The 13,166-nt window shown below is 43.4% G+C and overlaps 1 pseudogene; it reads right to left on the bottom strand.

Annotated features, from left to right (window-relative positions):
* Nucleotides 1–8,439: 8,439 nt before the first annotated feature.
* On the bottom strand, nucleotides 8,440–8,584 carry LOC111756328 (small nucleolar RNA SNORA70; annotated as a pseudogene).
* Between the last annotated feature and the right edge of the window lie 4,582 nt (nucleotides 8,585–13,166).

The following is a 13,166-nucleotide window of genomic DNA, read 5'->3' as shown; positions in this document are numbered from 1 at the left end:
TTTCTCTGTGTTGTCCCACATTCCTTTGCTCTGCCATCCTCATCTGCAGCTGGGCCCCTGGGATTCAAGACTGCTCACATGGACACGTGGTAATGGTTTCCAAAGGAGCGCAACCTCCTCCTCACTCCCTTTGTCCCATTCAGATAGGAATGCCAGAGTCTCATCACTCCCAAGGCACAGCTCCTTGCAGGCTGCATCTGGCCAATGACCTTCAGTGCTCCCCCAGGACTGAATGACTGAAGGGCAAAGCCCAGCCTGGCTGCCAGCTCCTCTGGGCAACACCACCAGCTGGTCACACCCTGGGGAGCAACCTGCTGAGGCGCTCTGACCACTCCATGTCTCCTCACTCTCTCACCTGTGCTCTCACTACTTCCTCCATCTGGGGCCTCCTATCTCCATTCCCCTCTCTAGCCTTCCCCCTACCTTGTCCTTGATCCCTGGCTGAAATAGCTCTATTTAAGGACTTTCCTAATATGTGACGTAGCAGACAGTGGTTAGTGCTGACACCCAGCATCCACTGACCCTTCTTCTGTTTACGGAACTGCTGGAGCACATCTGCTTCCTCCTGGTGGCTCTCTGTTCACTGCCCCATCTGGTGTAGCCTCTTTGTGCTGTATAACAATAGCCACAGGTGAGGGAAATGTGTAAAATAACAGAAAGATATTTCCTATCTTCCTGAAAGCTTGCAAGTCCAAGTCAAGGTGCTGGCAGGTTCAGTGCCTGGTGAGTCTCTGCCTCCCAGATGACACCATTTTCTGTGTCCTCTGGGTAGGAGAAATGCTGTGTCCTCATATGCCAGAAACATTCATCTCGGCCATCATGACTCTGCCTTCATAGGTGCTTTTTGTTTCAGCCCCCTAAGCAGCTGGTCTGTGGCCTGTTCAGGTCCTGCTCTTGTTGTTATATTTTAACATAAGAGTTTTGGAGGACATATTTAGACCACAGAACAATGGGCTTCGGGATGAGCTGACTTTAACTTATCACTGGTATTCAGCTCATGGGACTGCCCGGGCCAATCAGAGAAACTGATTCTCTGAACTCCTGGCTGGTCCTAAAATGGGCATGGGAGCCAATGAGAGTTAATGAAACACACTGAAACTCATAGGATACGTGAGAAAGAAGTGCTCTTCCTTCTCTACTGAGATTCCCTAGGCACAAAAATTACTAGGTCTGGAGCTGCTAGAAACAACATAGACTGATAATAAATTAAGACTAACATTGTGAGAGGCAAAGCCGAGAAACGGAGAAGACTTCTGCCCTGATTATGGTTTCAGTCCCTGAATCAGGCATTGGCTCTGTATGTGTGTACATATGTAAGTATGTATGTATGGAAGTGTGTATGTATTGAGACAGGATTTGCCATGTAGTTCAGGTCAAGCTTGAACTCACTTTGTCGCCTAGGCTGGCCTCGAACTCACAGTGACCCTCTTGCCTCAACTTGCTGAAGGCATGACCATCATGCCTGACTTGACTTGGCATGTTTGTATATATTTATTTATTTATTTATTTATTTATTTGTCTTTTTCCTTTTTATCGGTACCGGGGATCGAACTCACGACTGCCTGCTTGCAAGGCAGGCAATTATGCCGCTGAGCTAAATCCCCAGCCCCTTATTTTTAACTTTATATTTGGATGACCCTGCACATTTCCACTTGTGTTGAAGTCAGTTCGAAGTAGGCTTCCTGACATCTGCTATCTGAAAATATATCTGTATCTCCCTTATTAGCCTACAAATTCCCTGATGACAGGGATCATCTTGTTTATCTCCATGACTGTTGTAAAACATGTTGTTCAAAGGGTTTTCAATGCAATAATTAGTCAATTACTGGTATTTCTTTCAAGAACTCTTCTTTCTTCTTTTTTTTTCCTCATTCCTCTTCTCCTCTTCTCCTTCTTCTTCTTCTTCTTCTTCTTCTTCTTCTTCTTCTTCTTCTTCTTCTTCTTCTTCTCCTTCTCCTTCTCCTCCTCCTCCTCCTCCTCCTCCTCCTTCTCCTTCTCCTTCTCCTCCCTCTCCTCCCCCCACCTCCTCCTCCTCCTTCTTTTGTGGTACTGGAGATTGAACCCTTGGTCTTCACAGTGAACCACATTCCAGTCCTTTATACAATTTTGTATTTTGAGACAGAGTTGCCTAAGTTGCCCAAGATGGGCTCAGACCTGCAACATTTTTGCCTTAGACTCCCAGAAATGCCAGGATTACAGACAGTGCCACCACATCCACATTCAGCTTCTGTCCTTGTTTTCTTGCTCTCTTCCTCATGTAGTGTAACATCCTTGAGGTTCACCCATGTCTGTACTGAAGGATGGGTCAGAATTTCCTTCCTTCTAAGACTGATGAGTATGTGCTGCGTTGTTTTATCCATTCACACTCTGGTGGATCACTTCCTTCTGTAGGTTATCTTGACTAATGGTGCCATGAACATGGAGCTATAAATATCCCCTTGTAGGTGCAAAGATATTTTATGTGCTCCTAAATGTTAGTCTTTGCCAGGCAGTATATAGTGGACCCAGCACCCTCGTGGTAAATCTAATTTTTAGCAGAGAGATTCTGACCTGATCTCCATAGTCAAGGGAATTGGATCTACTTTCAAAAATCAAACCTTTAGGTTACTTCTGCTTAGTCACCCAGAAATAGTTTTGATAAAAATCTTATGTCATTTCATGAATTTTGTAGCACTTAGAAATCTAGAACCATAGCATGGAGGTCCAGGTGAGACACAGTATATTCTGGTCTACTCAGCAAATATGCAGACAGAGGCAAAAAACCAGGTCAATAAAATGAAAATAGAGTCCTTATTTTGCATTAGTTGCCTATATATGGGTGCTTGAAAAGATTTGTCTGCTTTAATTACCTAGATATGTTCTCTATTTTTGAGAAGATGGTATTGGCTGAGTCCTTAGATCCCTAATATAGGAAAATGAATATACTGTAGAGAAACAATGTGGAACACTCTGAAATTGACCATAAGATTATTGGGTATCTTCAAGTTTTTGAACAAGATTTTGTTTAGTGGGTGCTTCTGAGACATATGATTCAAGGGGTGCTCTATATTCTTGTTCCATTGAGCTATTTTCAACTCTGTAAATATTAGAAAACTGACAGTAGTTAAATGATTATTATCTATAGACTTCAAAATATTCAGACGAAATACTATTTTTATTATTACCTTGTAGAGAGTGACCAGTTTAGCTAGTTTTTGCATCTATTTGTAAATTCAGCACTCCTTATCAGCTTATCTATAAGGTCTCTCAATGCTTCCTTAACTAAGTTGTAACATCTTACATTATTTAAATTAAATAATATTATTTAATCATTATTTAAATTATTTAAATTAAAAACAACATTGACTTATGCTTATTTATTGCCCTGTGTGCAAGTGATGATCATATCTTTTAAAAATCACTTGTCTTCACAAAACAAAAATTAAAAACATACATGGAAAAACTTCTATTGACAGCACCCAACATATGAATTTCTTACAGTATTTTTTGCAATATTTTTGTGAGCATAGAATTTGGAAGTAGCTGAAGCTAGGGAAGTGTTATACACAAAGTCAGTTTTTATTGAACATAATGAGATTGAAATCTTGCTGGGAAAATGTTGCTCTTTGGTCTAAAATCCACAGATATGTAAGTACTGCAAAAAAGTTAACAATCCCATGCCTCCCTAGAAAGTTAAAAATCAAGGCAGAAATGTGGAAGCAAAGTATGTGTAATCAAGTGTATGAAATCAACATCTTACCAGAGAGTTGGGTTATTCTCCTGGAAAGATAATGGCTGAGAATAGTTGTTAAAGGACAATTCAAGCCATAAATTTGCCCTTTTCTGGTTAAAGACATTCCTATACAGACTGTCCCCATGTACCATGGGTTGACTTACAATTTCCAACTTTATGATAGTATAAAAACAATATGCATCCAGAAGAATCATACCCACATCTAGAATTTTGAACCTTTCCTGGGATAGCAGAATATGTGGGATCTTCTCCTGCCATGCAAAAGCGATATGCAGTCAGTAGAAACTATCCTTGAAGTTTTGAATTTGGAAGCTTTCCCTGGGTAGTAGGAAATGCTAAGATCTCCTCTGGCTGGTCACACGGTTCTGAGGGGAAACCGCTGATGTACCACACAGCGTACTGTATTGCAAAATTGTGACCTTTACTAAGCTAAGTGCAATAAACATATTTTTGACTTAATAGTCTCAACTTATCAAGGGTTTATTGGAACCTACTCCCATCGTAAATTGAAAAACATCTCACATATCTGAGGTGTCACAAAGACACATCAGTCTTTGTGGATGTGACCTCATCAATTAAGATTGCATTTAGCTCCATTGACGGAACCCTCCAGGGCTAGCTAATGCAAGGAAGGGCTTCTTTTCTTTATGTCACCAGAAGTCTGGTGATAGATGGCCCATGACAGGTGCAGAGGTCCCATGATGTAGTCTCCAACCTCCTGGCCCTTGTCCCTTTCTGCTCTGCCACCCTTAGCACATGGTGTCCTTATGCTTTAAAAGCAGTGGCATCTCTGGACATCACAGTCATGTTCCAGACAGGAAGAAGGGCAAGATGTGCTTGCAGCTTTAGTTTGTTTCTTTATATAAGAAAACAATGGCCTTCCTAGAAGCTGCACCCAAAGTATTTCTGTTTCCTTCTCAGTGACTACAGTGGGTCACATTTTGGCTAGCATGGTGTTAGTTACTTTTCTCGATGCTGAGAAAATCCCCAACACCCAAAGTTAAAGGAAGAGATGGGTTTTTCCCCCTTTATAGCTTGTAGAGATTTCAGTCCATAGTGGGCTGACTCCAAGGCAGGTTGGGGAGCATCAAGAAAGAAAAACAGCACATGGCAAAGAAGGGCAGGCAGCAAGCAGAAGCAGAAGCAGCCGCAGCAGCCCTAGCTTCTTTTTTTCCCTTTGTATTCTATCCAGGCTGTAAGCTCACTGATTAGTGCCACCTACACCTAGAGTCAGGTACCCTTAATTCCAGCATCAGTCACCCTTGATCCAGCCACCTCTGAGAAAGCCCACCTATGACTGCGTGAGGCTCTGGGGGGACATCTAGATACAAGCCACAACAGATGGGCCACATGTCCTCACTTACCTGCTCCAAGTCTGAGAGGTTCAGCTATTTAGTTGGGTACATGGCTACCCGTAATAAGTTCATGGCTTTGTTATGAGAAAGAAGAGCTGCAGGAAGGAGATGAGATGTAGGATATTTACCTGAACTAGGGAAGTAATAGTACTGTTTTCTAAGTAGAAGAGCTGTCCAGAGATAATACTACGCCACAGCAAAAGCTCTGGAAACTTGGGAGTCAAATCTCTGCTCTGCCACTGGCCAGCTCTGGAAAACAGCTACATTCTTCACATTTCTTAGCTTTTATTTTCCAGAAGTATTGAATTTGTTATAAATTTGCTAAATATTTGCTTTCTTTTTTACCTACTTTCCAGCTGCTTGGGGATAGACTATTGATTATGCTGGTTCCTGTGGAAGTCCACAGTGATGCTCTAAAAATTATCAAAACTCAAATGAGGAATAAATCTGATAAAATATTAAGTGGCCAAATGAGCTACAAGTCATGTATGACTGTGTGGGAGTTCTAAAGACTACTGATTAAAAAGAATACCAGAGGTAGTATAGCATCAGGATTTATTTTAGGAAAAGTTAAGAGATCGATGAAAGTATTTTTAGGGGCCTGTGGGAGGTAGAAATAATGGTCACCAAAGATTCATATCCTAATCCCTAGAACTTGCAAGTAGGGTCCTTCCCAGTGCAGTTTACAGAATGGATGATTGCTTTGCGTTATGTGATCCAGCTCAACGTGAGATAAAGCCAAGGGGAGGCAGAAGAAGAGGTCAGGACTGTGGGGTGTGAAGAGGACTTGGCCCTCTGTTGGATGGCTTTGAAGAGGGAGGAAGAGGCCACAAGCCGAGGGTTATGGCAGCCTCTGGATGCTGGAAAAAGGGAGGAAATGATTTTCCCTGGAGTTTGCAGGGAAATCTAATGTTTGCATAAGAACCTAATGACGCTTTGGCTTTAGTTCAGTGAGACGTGCCTTGAGCTTTTGCATTGCCATGCTGGAGATGGTAAGTCTACTTTGGTCTATTTAAGCCAAGTTTGGGGTCCTCTGTGATGGCAACAAGAAACTCATCTGAGGGCTTGCTTTTCCTTACCCACTTTCCCCTCTGTTCCTCAAGACTGCACACCAAAGCCTGGAAAGAAAACTAGTTTTTAAGACTTAAAAAAAATTGTTTGAGACAAGGGTCTTGCTGTGTAATTCAGGATGGTCCAGAACTCACTATGTAGCCCGGGCTGGCCTTGAATTTGCAGCAATCCTCCTGCCTCAGCCGCCTAAATTCTGAGATTGTAGACATGTACCGCTATGGTCAACCAAGATACTATTCATATGCCCCAGTCTAACCGAACCATTTTCACCCTTTAATAAAAACATGAGAAGCAGGTGTCGTTTCAAGAGCTAATTCTGACAGGCAGAACGCTTCTGCCAATCATTTCAGGTGGAAGAGGATTCAGAGCCAGGTCAGATCACAAGAGAGTGTGAAGCGACCAAGTGAGTGACAGCACATGGAGCTCAGGTTTGTCACCACTGACTGAGGCTCAGTGTCCACCCTCTTCCCCATCCCTTTCCTTTGCTTTGCTACATTCTAAGGGCCTCCCACATCATACGATCACATTGCAATCGATTACATGCGATCATACTTCATAAATGTACAGGCAAAATTCCACCTAACTCGACTCATCCTGGTGCAGGAACACAGGGACCATCTCAAGGGGACCTGCCAGAGTCACTGAGGCAGGGATAATCCTATGTGAAGACACTCATGGCCAGGGGGCATAGGGGCCTCGGCATGCTGTGTGCGCTGCCAGTCTCCAACCTCTTTGTCTGTTTCTCAGGCCTGAGGACTCTTGTCCCTCCCAACAGACCAAGTCCCCCTGCCTCGAAGCGCTAGGAATCAATAATCCTTCTCACCCAGCGGCTGTCCATGGAGTCTAATTGCTGCAGATGGTGGAGGCTTGGGAATTGGTGCATGAACACCCCAGTCCCATAGCTGGAGGCTGATCTGCTACACTGCTACTCAGTATCTTCCTACAGGATTCAGTCTCACTCTGCCCTCCCGGACTCGCCCATCTATCTGTGCACCACACGCTCTGAACCCTGGATCCCTTGCTTCTTGGCTGCTACATGCAGACAGGCCATCCATTTCCTCTAGTCAGCACTTTGTTCAAAAGGAGAATCCATATCCGTGGTAAAGAGCCATTGGGTGCAAAAGGGTGTAGGATGATCAAGATGTGCCGGCATTAAACTTCTTCTGGGCTAGGATGAACAATACTGCTCTGAATATTCATGTCTAACCTTTTGAATGGGTGTGTGTTTGCTTTTTATAAGTGCGTGTTTGTGATGCAGGGGAGTATGTTCACCGTGGGGGATTAGTACACATATATAGCAAGTCTCGATCTTTTTATTCTCCCCATCCCTAGGTCCCCTTCTCCTCTCCAAAGAGTTTACCTGTCTGTTTCCTATCATCTGTCTTTTATTTTTCTCTTTAAATTGTTTGTACTTTGGGTTTCTCATCTAAGAGAAATCATGTGACCTGGCATTTACCCTTCTTTGTCTGGTTTATTTCACTTAGCTAGCATTATGGTCTCAGAATGTGTCCATATTCCTGCAAATGACTCCACTTCAACGTTCTTTGTGGCTGAATAGTACTCCATCATATCTATGTGCCATAGTTTCTTCATCCGTTCATCCACGGATGGATTCTTGCTGCTATATGCATGGGTACGCATGTGTCACTGTGATACGATACCTTTAACATTTTCCAGTGTAGGATCATTTTGGGGGATTTTGTTAAGATCACTTTACATACAATTAGGTTTATATGCATAGGTGCCCCTATCTTTAAATAAAAGGCAGCATAGCAAAACTTCTGCTGCATCACCAGATTTTTTAAATTTTAAAAATACCTTTTCGTATTTATTTCTTTTTCTTTTCATTTTATTTTAGGGCCGAGATAAGTTTTATGGATGAACTTGTTAAGGAGGGGTTGGCTTAGTGGAAGCCTTCAGGAGTGCAACCGCCTGCCACGTGTCCAGGGGACCATGATTCAGGATGTATTTCACTCCGAAACCATCAGGGATGAGGCGCTTCTTGGCCACCATGTCTTCAAATTCATCTGCATTGAACTTGGTAAAGCCCCACTTCTTGGAGATGTGGATCTTCTGGCACCTCGGAAACTCGAACGTAGCCCTGCATAGGGTCTTGACCACATGCCCCTTGGTCTGCGGCTTGGCACAGGTAGACACAGTGACCTGTCCAATGTGAACATTTGCCACTGTGCCCTGGGACTTCCCAAAGGCACCCATATACCCATCTGAAGCCTGGACTGGGTGTGGCAGGCAGTCAGATACGTGAACATCTACTGGAAGCAGAGTCTCCAGGGTCCTTTAAGGCAGGCTGTACAAGCACCAGGCTGCCTACACCACCGAGGAGTTTGCTTGGAGGTTGCTGTCTGCAGCCATGCACACTGGGCACCCACCAGCAAAGGCACCCAGTTGGCTTAATTGGCTGCAGCCTTTCCATATTTCTAATTGCTTTGCATTATCATTTATCAGTGTATGCAAGATTGGAGTCAGGGAGAGGTGTGACATAAACCACAGCTAAACACCTGCCCGTTTGTTTTCAGGTCATAAATGTCTTTATCGTCTAATCTGGCTGATTTGAGCAGGAGCTGTAGCTTGGTGGCTTACAACCTACAAGCAAGATTGTAATGTGGACAAGGCTGGCTGTAATACTTTGGCTCTTTGCCTCATAGCCCAAATGTATTATGCAGGTCTACATATGCTGTTTTCATGACTCAGAAGTTAATATTACTAGTTTTATTTGTTGGTGGCGGGGATGGATCTCAGGCCCTCTCACATGCTTAGCAAATACTCTGCCACAGAGCTCCACTCCCACCCCATCACTTAATTATTATTTAATATTAGCTCTGTCTAGTTCATCTCATAATTACAGCTGTCCCAGTGCGCTGATGATGAGAACGTTGCTAGTGGAGGAAGAGCATCCTGTAAACAGGAGCAGGAACCCTTGCATGTTTGAGTCAGTCTTCAGAAAAGCATGTCTGAGCAAATCTGGAAAAAAGGGGAAGCGATTTGGAGAAGTCCCCCAAACTCATCATTCCCTGGACCACTTTTTTGTGGTTTCCTCTCAGTAATACTTTAAAAGTTCTTTCATCCTACTATAAACCCGCCCTTTTATAATGTCTACATTAAGGGCACAAGAAACCAAAATTCCCTCCATAAGAAGTGGTGTCAGGGAGCTCGGGCTCCATAGTATAGAAGACCCCGAGGTCTCTTGCTCTGATTTGATTTCCGAGCTGTTCCAGATGTCTATCGGCAGCAATAGTCCTTTTAATTAATCGCTGAGACAGTGCAGTCTGCTCATACAAATTATTTTCTGCAGGACGTAAACTGCGGCAGGAAACCTGCATGGCAGACGTGGTTAACCAGCATCGGACACAAACAGCAGGACTCGTGTCTGCTGAACCTCCACCTCCCCTGCCTGAAGGCTGGACCCTGCATGTGCTCTGATTGTCTCTTGAAGATCTTTTAATAGTTTTCAAAATGATTACAGGGCAGATGATTTTTTTTTCCCTCCTTAGCAGTGGACTTCTCATTAAATCAAAGAACCTAGGGAGAGACTTTGGACAATTACAAAAGAGAAGCATGAGGACCACTGCAACCTTCAAAGACTTCAGGGTTTTTTGGGTTTTCTTTTTGAGACCAAATTAAAAGGCTGTGACTTAAATGCATGAACATATAGGGGGTCATTACTATACTTGCTCTGAAGGATGGGTATTTGGTTGGTCCAATTTCATTCTGAGTATATATATAAGGCAAATATCATGAAATCAAGCCCTTTATTACAGCAAGTCTATTAAAGGGGGCTTATTTTAAGTAGGTGGGTTTTTCTCTTTTGGAGGAAAAGCCTCTGGAAATGATTTCATGGTCTAAATCAATGCCCTAACCAGTCCAACTTTGTCTTTGAGAACCAGGACTAGGGCGGAGGGAATAGCAAGCCTTTACGACGTGCTTCATTGTACAATTACCAGCCTTTGCAGGAAATTCCTTTCCGACTTCAGATAACAGCTACTTTGTGCCCCGAAGGACTGGGACGACCCTCTTAAAATTGTGTTCAAGCTCGGGTGGTTCAAGCCTGCCTTTCGTCATACACCAGGGAGATTCATTAAACCTCCTTTCTCACTGAGCCCTGGCCCACATGGAATGTTCATTTGGAAGTTCCAGTCAAAGGCTCACAGTGCCCTTCTAGTCTGCACAAAGTTGTCCTGTATTTGGTCAACTGACTGTTGAATAATTGGCACAGCTTTCGATGCCAATGTGAAAGGACCAGGGAAGGCAGTGAGCGCAGCACCCGAGAGTCGGGAAGGACGCGTTGATCTTGCGTGGAATGGGGTGCGTGGCGGGGTGGGGGAGTCTGTGTGCATTTATTGAGGGGCAGGGAGAGCCTTTCCAGCACAGGGCTGTGGTTCAGCACTGAGACACGGCAGCCAGGTCTGTTGCGTTGTGCGCTAGTGTGTGACCTCAGAGACCTCTTTAGCTATAAGAGCCTAATAAATAGTGCCTCCTCAAAGGGTCGTTGGGAATTAGAAAATGAAGTCATAAATGGGAAAGGCCGTTCACAGAGCGAGTACTGGATACACTGGGATTATTTTTGTACAGCTTTGTGGCAGACACTACTGGTGGCTCTCTAAGACCTTTCCCTAACATGTTCAGAACACCCAGCCTGACTTCCAGCTGTCAGCATCTGTGTCTCCTTGCTGAGGGCTTTCTCTGACCATCATGAAGCAGGCTGGAAAAGCTAGGGAAGGAACAGTGCTGGAGGGAGCTGTTGGGAAAACTGGTTGGTTTGTAAATACCCCAGCTCTCCTGCCTCCTGACTGGGGTACCTCTGACTCTGGTGCCCTGACATCCCGTCAGTGGGACTGAGCTCCTGTTACCCACCAGATAGTGTTAATGATAACGAGCTTTTACCAACTGCGTTCCCTTCCTTTTCTTCCTTCCTGGCTGAACTTGCCCACTTTCTACTCCCAAATTAACAGCTATGTGCGCTCAGATGCTTTCTCGGGGTCTGTTCTTGGGGAAACTTACCTCAAAACAATCACTTAAGCTGCAGGGAAAGAATTTTCCTTATGAGTGCTGAATGCAGATGTGCCTTTTTATGTGAATCCTGTTCCTGACATTATTATAAGAAATCTTCCTGCAAGCAAGATGGGAGGCCTTTTAACCAGCTGGGTCCTACACGATATTTTTCTTAATCAGTACAACACGTCTGAAGACCACTTGTTCAGAAACTGCTGCAATAAAAGATTAAATGTTTGCCTAGATTTCTTCTGCAGCAGGAACTCCAGATGCCTTACTTGTCTTTCCTCACCTTTCAACCAGGGAAGATGCTGTTGTTATCTAGAGTTAATCTTAGGAGTCGTGTGAGAACATCAAAACTCTCTCTTTAAACGTAAATCTCTCTTTTGAAGAAAAACAGAAGCAATAATATCTATAAACACTGGAGGTTCAATCTCTTGGCTGGTTTTAAACTGGAGGGTTTTTTTTTTTCCCCCTTAGTTTTGAAAGAAGAAGAAATACTTAATGAAAGGTTTGAAGCTGGCAATTATTTGAGGAGAATTTATTACTATTGGGTGGCAAGAACTTGGGCTTGTGCCTTGGCAACAAGATCAATAAAACCTTCTCTCTATGGTCTGATTGATGAAAGAGCTAGGTAAAATACAGCCATAAATTATATAAAAGATACTTACAAAGCTCTCCTTGGCTTTTTGAAATTCTATAATATTTAATCAGCAATATCCTGAATAACTTTATGTAACATATGGATTGCTAAAAGTAATATTTTTGAAACTTCTTTTGCTTTATTTTATCACAGAGTGCCTTTATTATATGCCAAGGTAAAAGATAACAGGAAACTGGCTTTGATTTGCTGTTTCTCATTGATTTCTTCTTTTAGTGGACGTGTGTCTACAGGAGCAGACTCACTGGAATTTTTACATGAATAGTGTTCCATTTTTTTTTTTTTTTTTTTTTTTGTCTTTTTCCTTTTTATTGGTACCGGGGATCGAACTCACGACTGCCTGCTTGCAAGGCAGGCGCTTATGCCACTGAGCTAAATCCCCAGCCCCTAGTGTTCCATTTTTTTCAATTCAACTTAAATGGGATGCAAATACAATAATTAAATATCTTATCAAAGAGTATGTACGAGCATACCTTGCTTCATCTTGTATAATAATCAAGAGGTGGGAGCAAATATTTGGTATTGCTTCTTGGAGATTGTTTTGGTTAATAATTCCAAAGTTCTGGGAAACAGACAGTGCAGAGAGAAAAGCGCTCATTTATTCCTTCATTACTGCAACAAATATTTACTGAACCCTTACAGGTATCAGGCGCAGAACTGATATCAGTGTACAATAATGATCACAAAATGGATATGGGGGCATGGTCCAGTGGGAAGGAAAAAGATTCTATTTGTTTGATTACACAAATGAGTGTCTACAAGAAAGACTGTGCATGCTTGTGAAGCGAGATCATGTGCCCTGAGGGACAGCGGTGCTGTTCCATGCACTCACCTAACAGTGGCATCTGCTCTGGAGGGGGTGGTCAGAGTGGAGCTGACTATGACACATGGGTTGGCTTGGACTTGGGGGGCCCATGGGGAGACTGGGTCAGTGGAGGAAATGGCAAATGCAAGAACCCTGGGGTGGAGGGAGACAGCATAATAAGGTCAAGGACAGGGAGAGCTGGAGAAAGTGGGGCCAGATGACGCTGGGGAGAGTGGAGGAGGTCGTGTTGTGAAGGCTTCATGGGCTATGTAAAGAGAACGGCTTTTATCCATCTTTCACAGAAAACATGTCAAGAACTTCATATGGAAGCGAAACATGATTGGGTTTGCATTTGGAAAAGAATAAAAACAAAACAAACCCCTGAAAACCTAAAAGACAAAACTCAGACTGGCATTTGGAGGACCAGCGAGGATAAGGGGAAGGGTGGAGAATTACTAGGCTATTGTAGAGGTCCAGGAAAAAGAGGGCATTTCCTTGGGCTAGGGAGAGAAAGGGACTAGATTCCAGGAG

This window comes from Cavia porcellus, unplaced genomic scaffold, assembly GCF_034190915.1.
Source record: "Cavia porcellus strain 051 isolate PalLab524CR breed Dunkin Hartley unplaced genomic scaffold, mCavPor4.1 scaffold_17, whole genome shotgun sequence".
NCBI classification, from domain to species: domain Eukaryota; kingdom Metazoa; phylum Chordata; class Mammalia; order Rodentia; family Caviidae; genus Cavia; species Cavia porcellus.
Note: the sequence above shows the minus strand (reverse complement) of the source record. Positions and strands in the feature narration are given on the sequence as shown.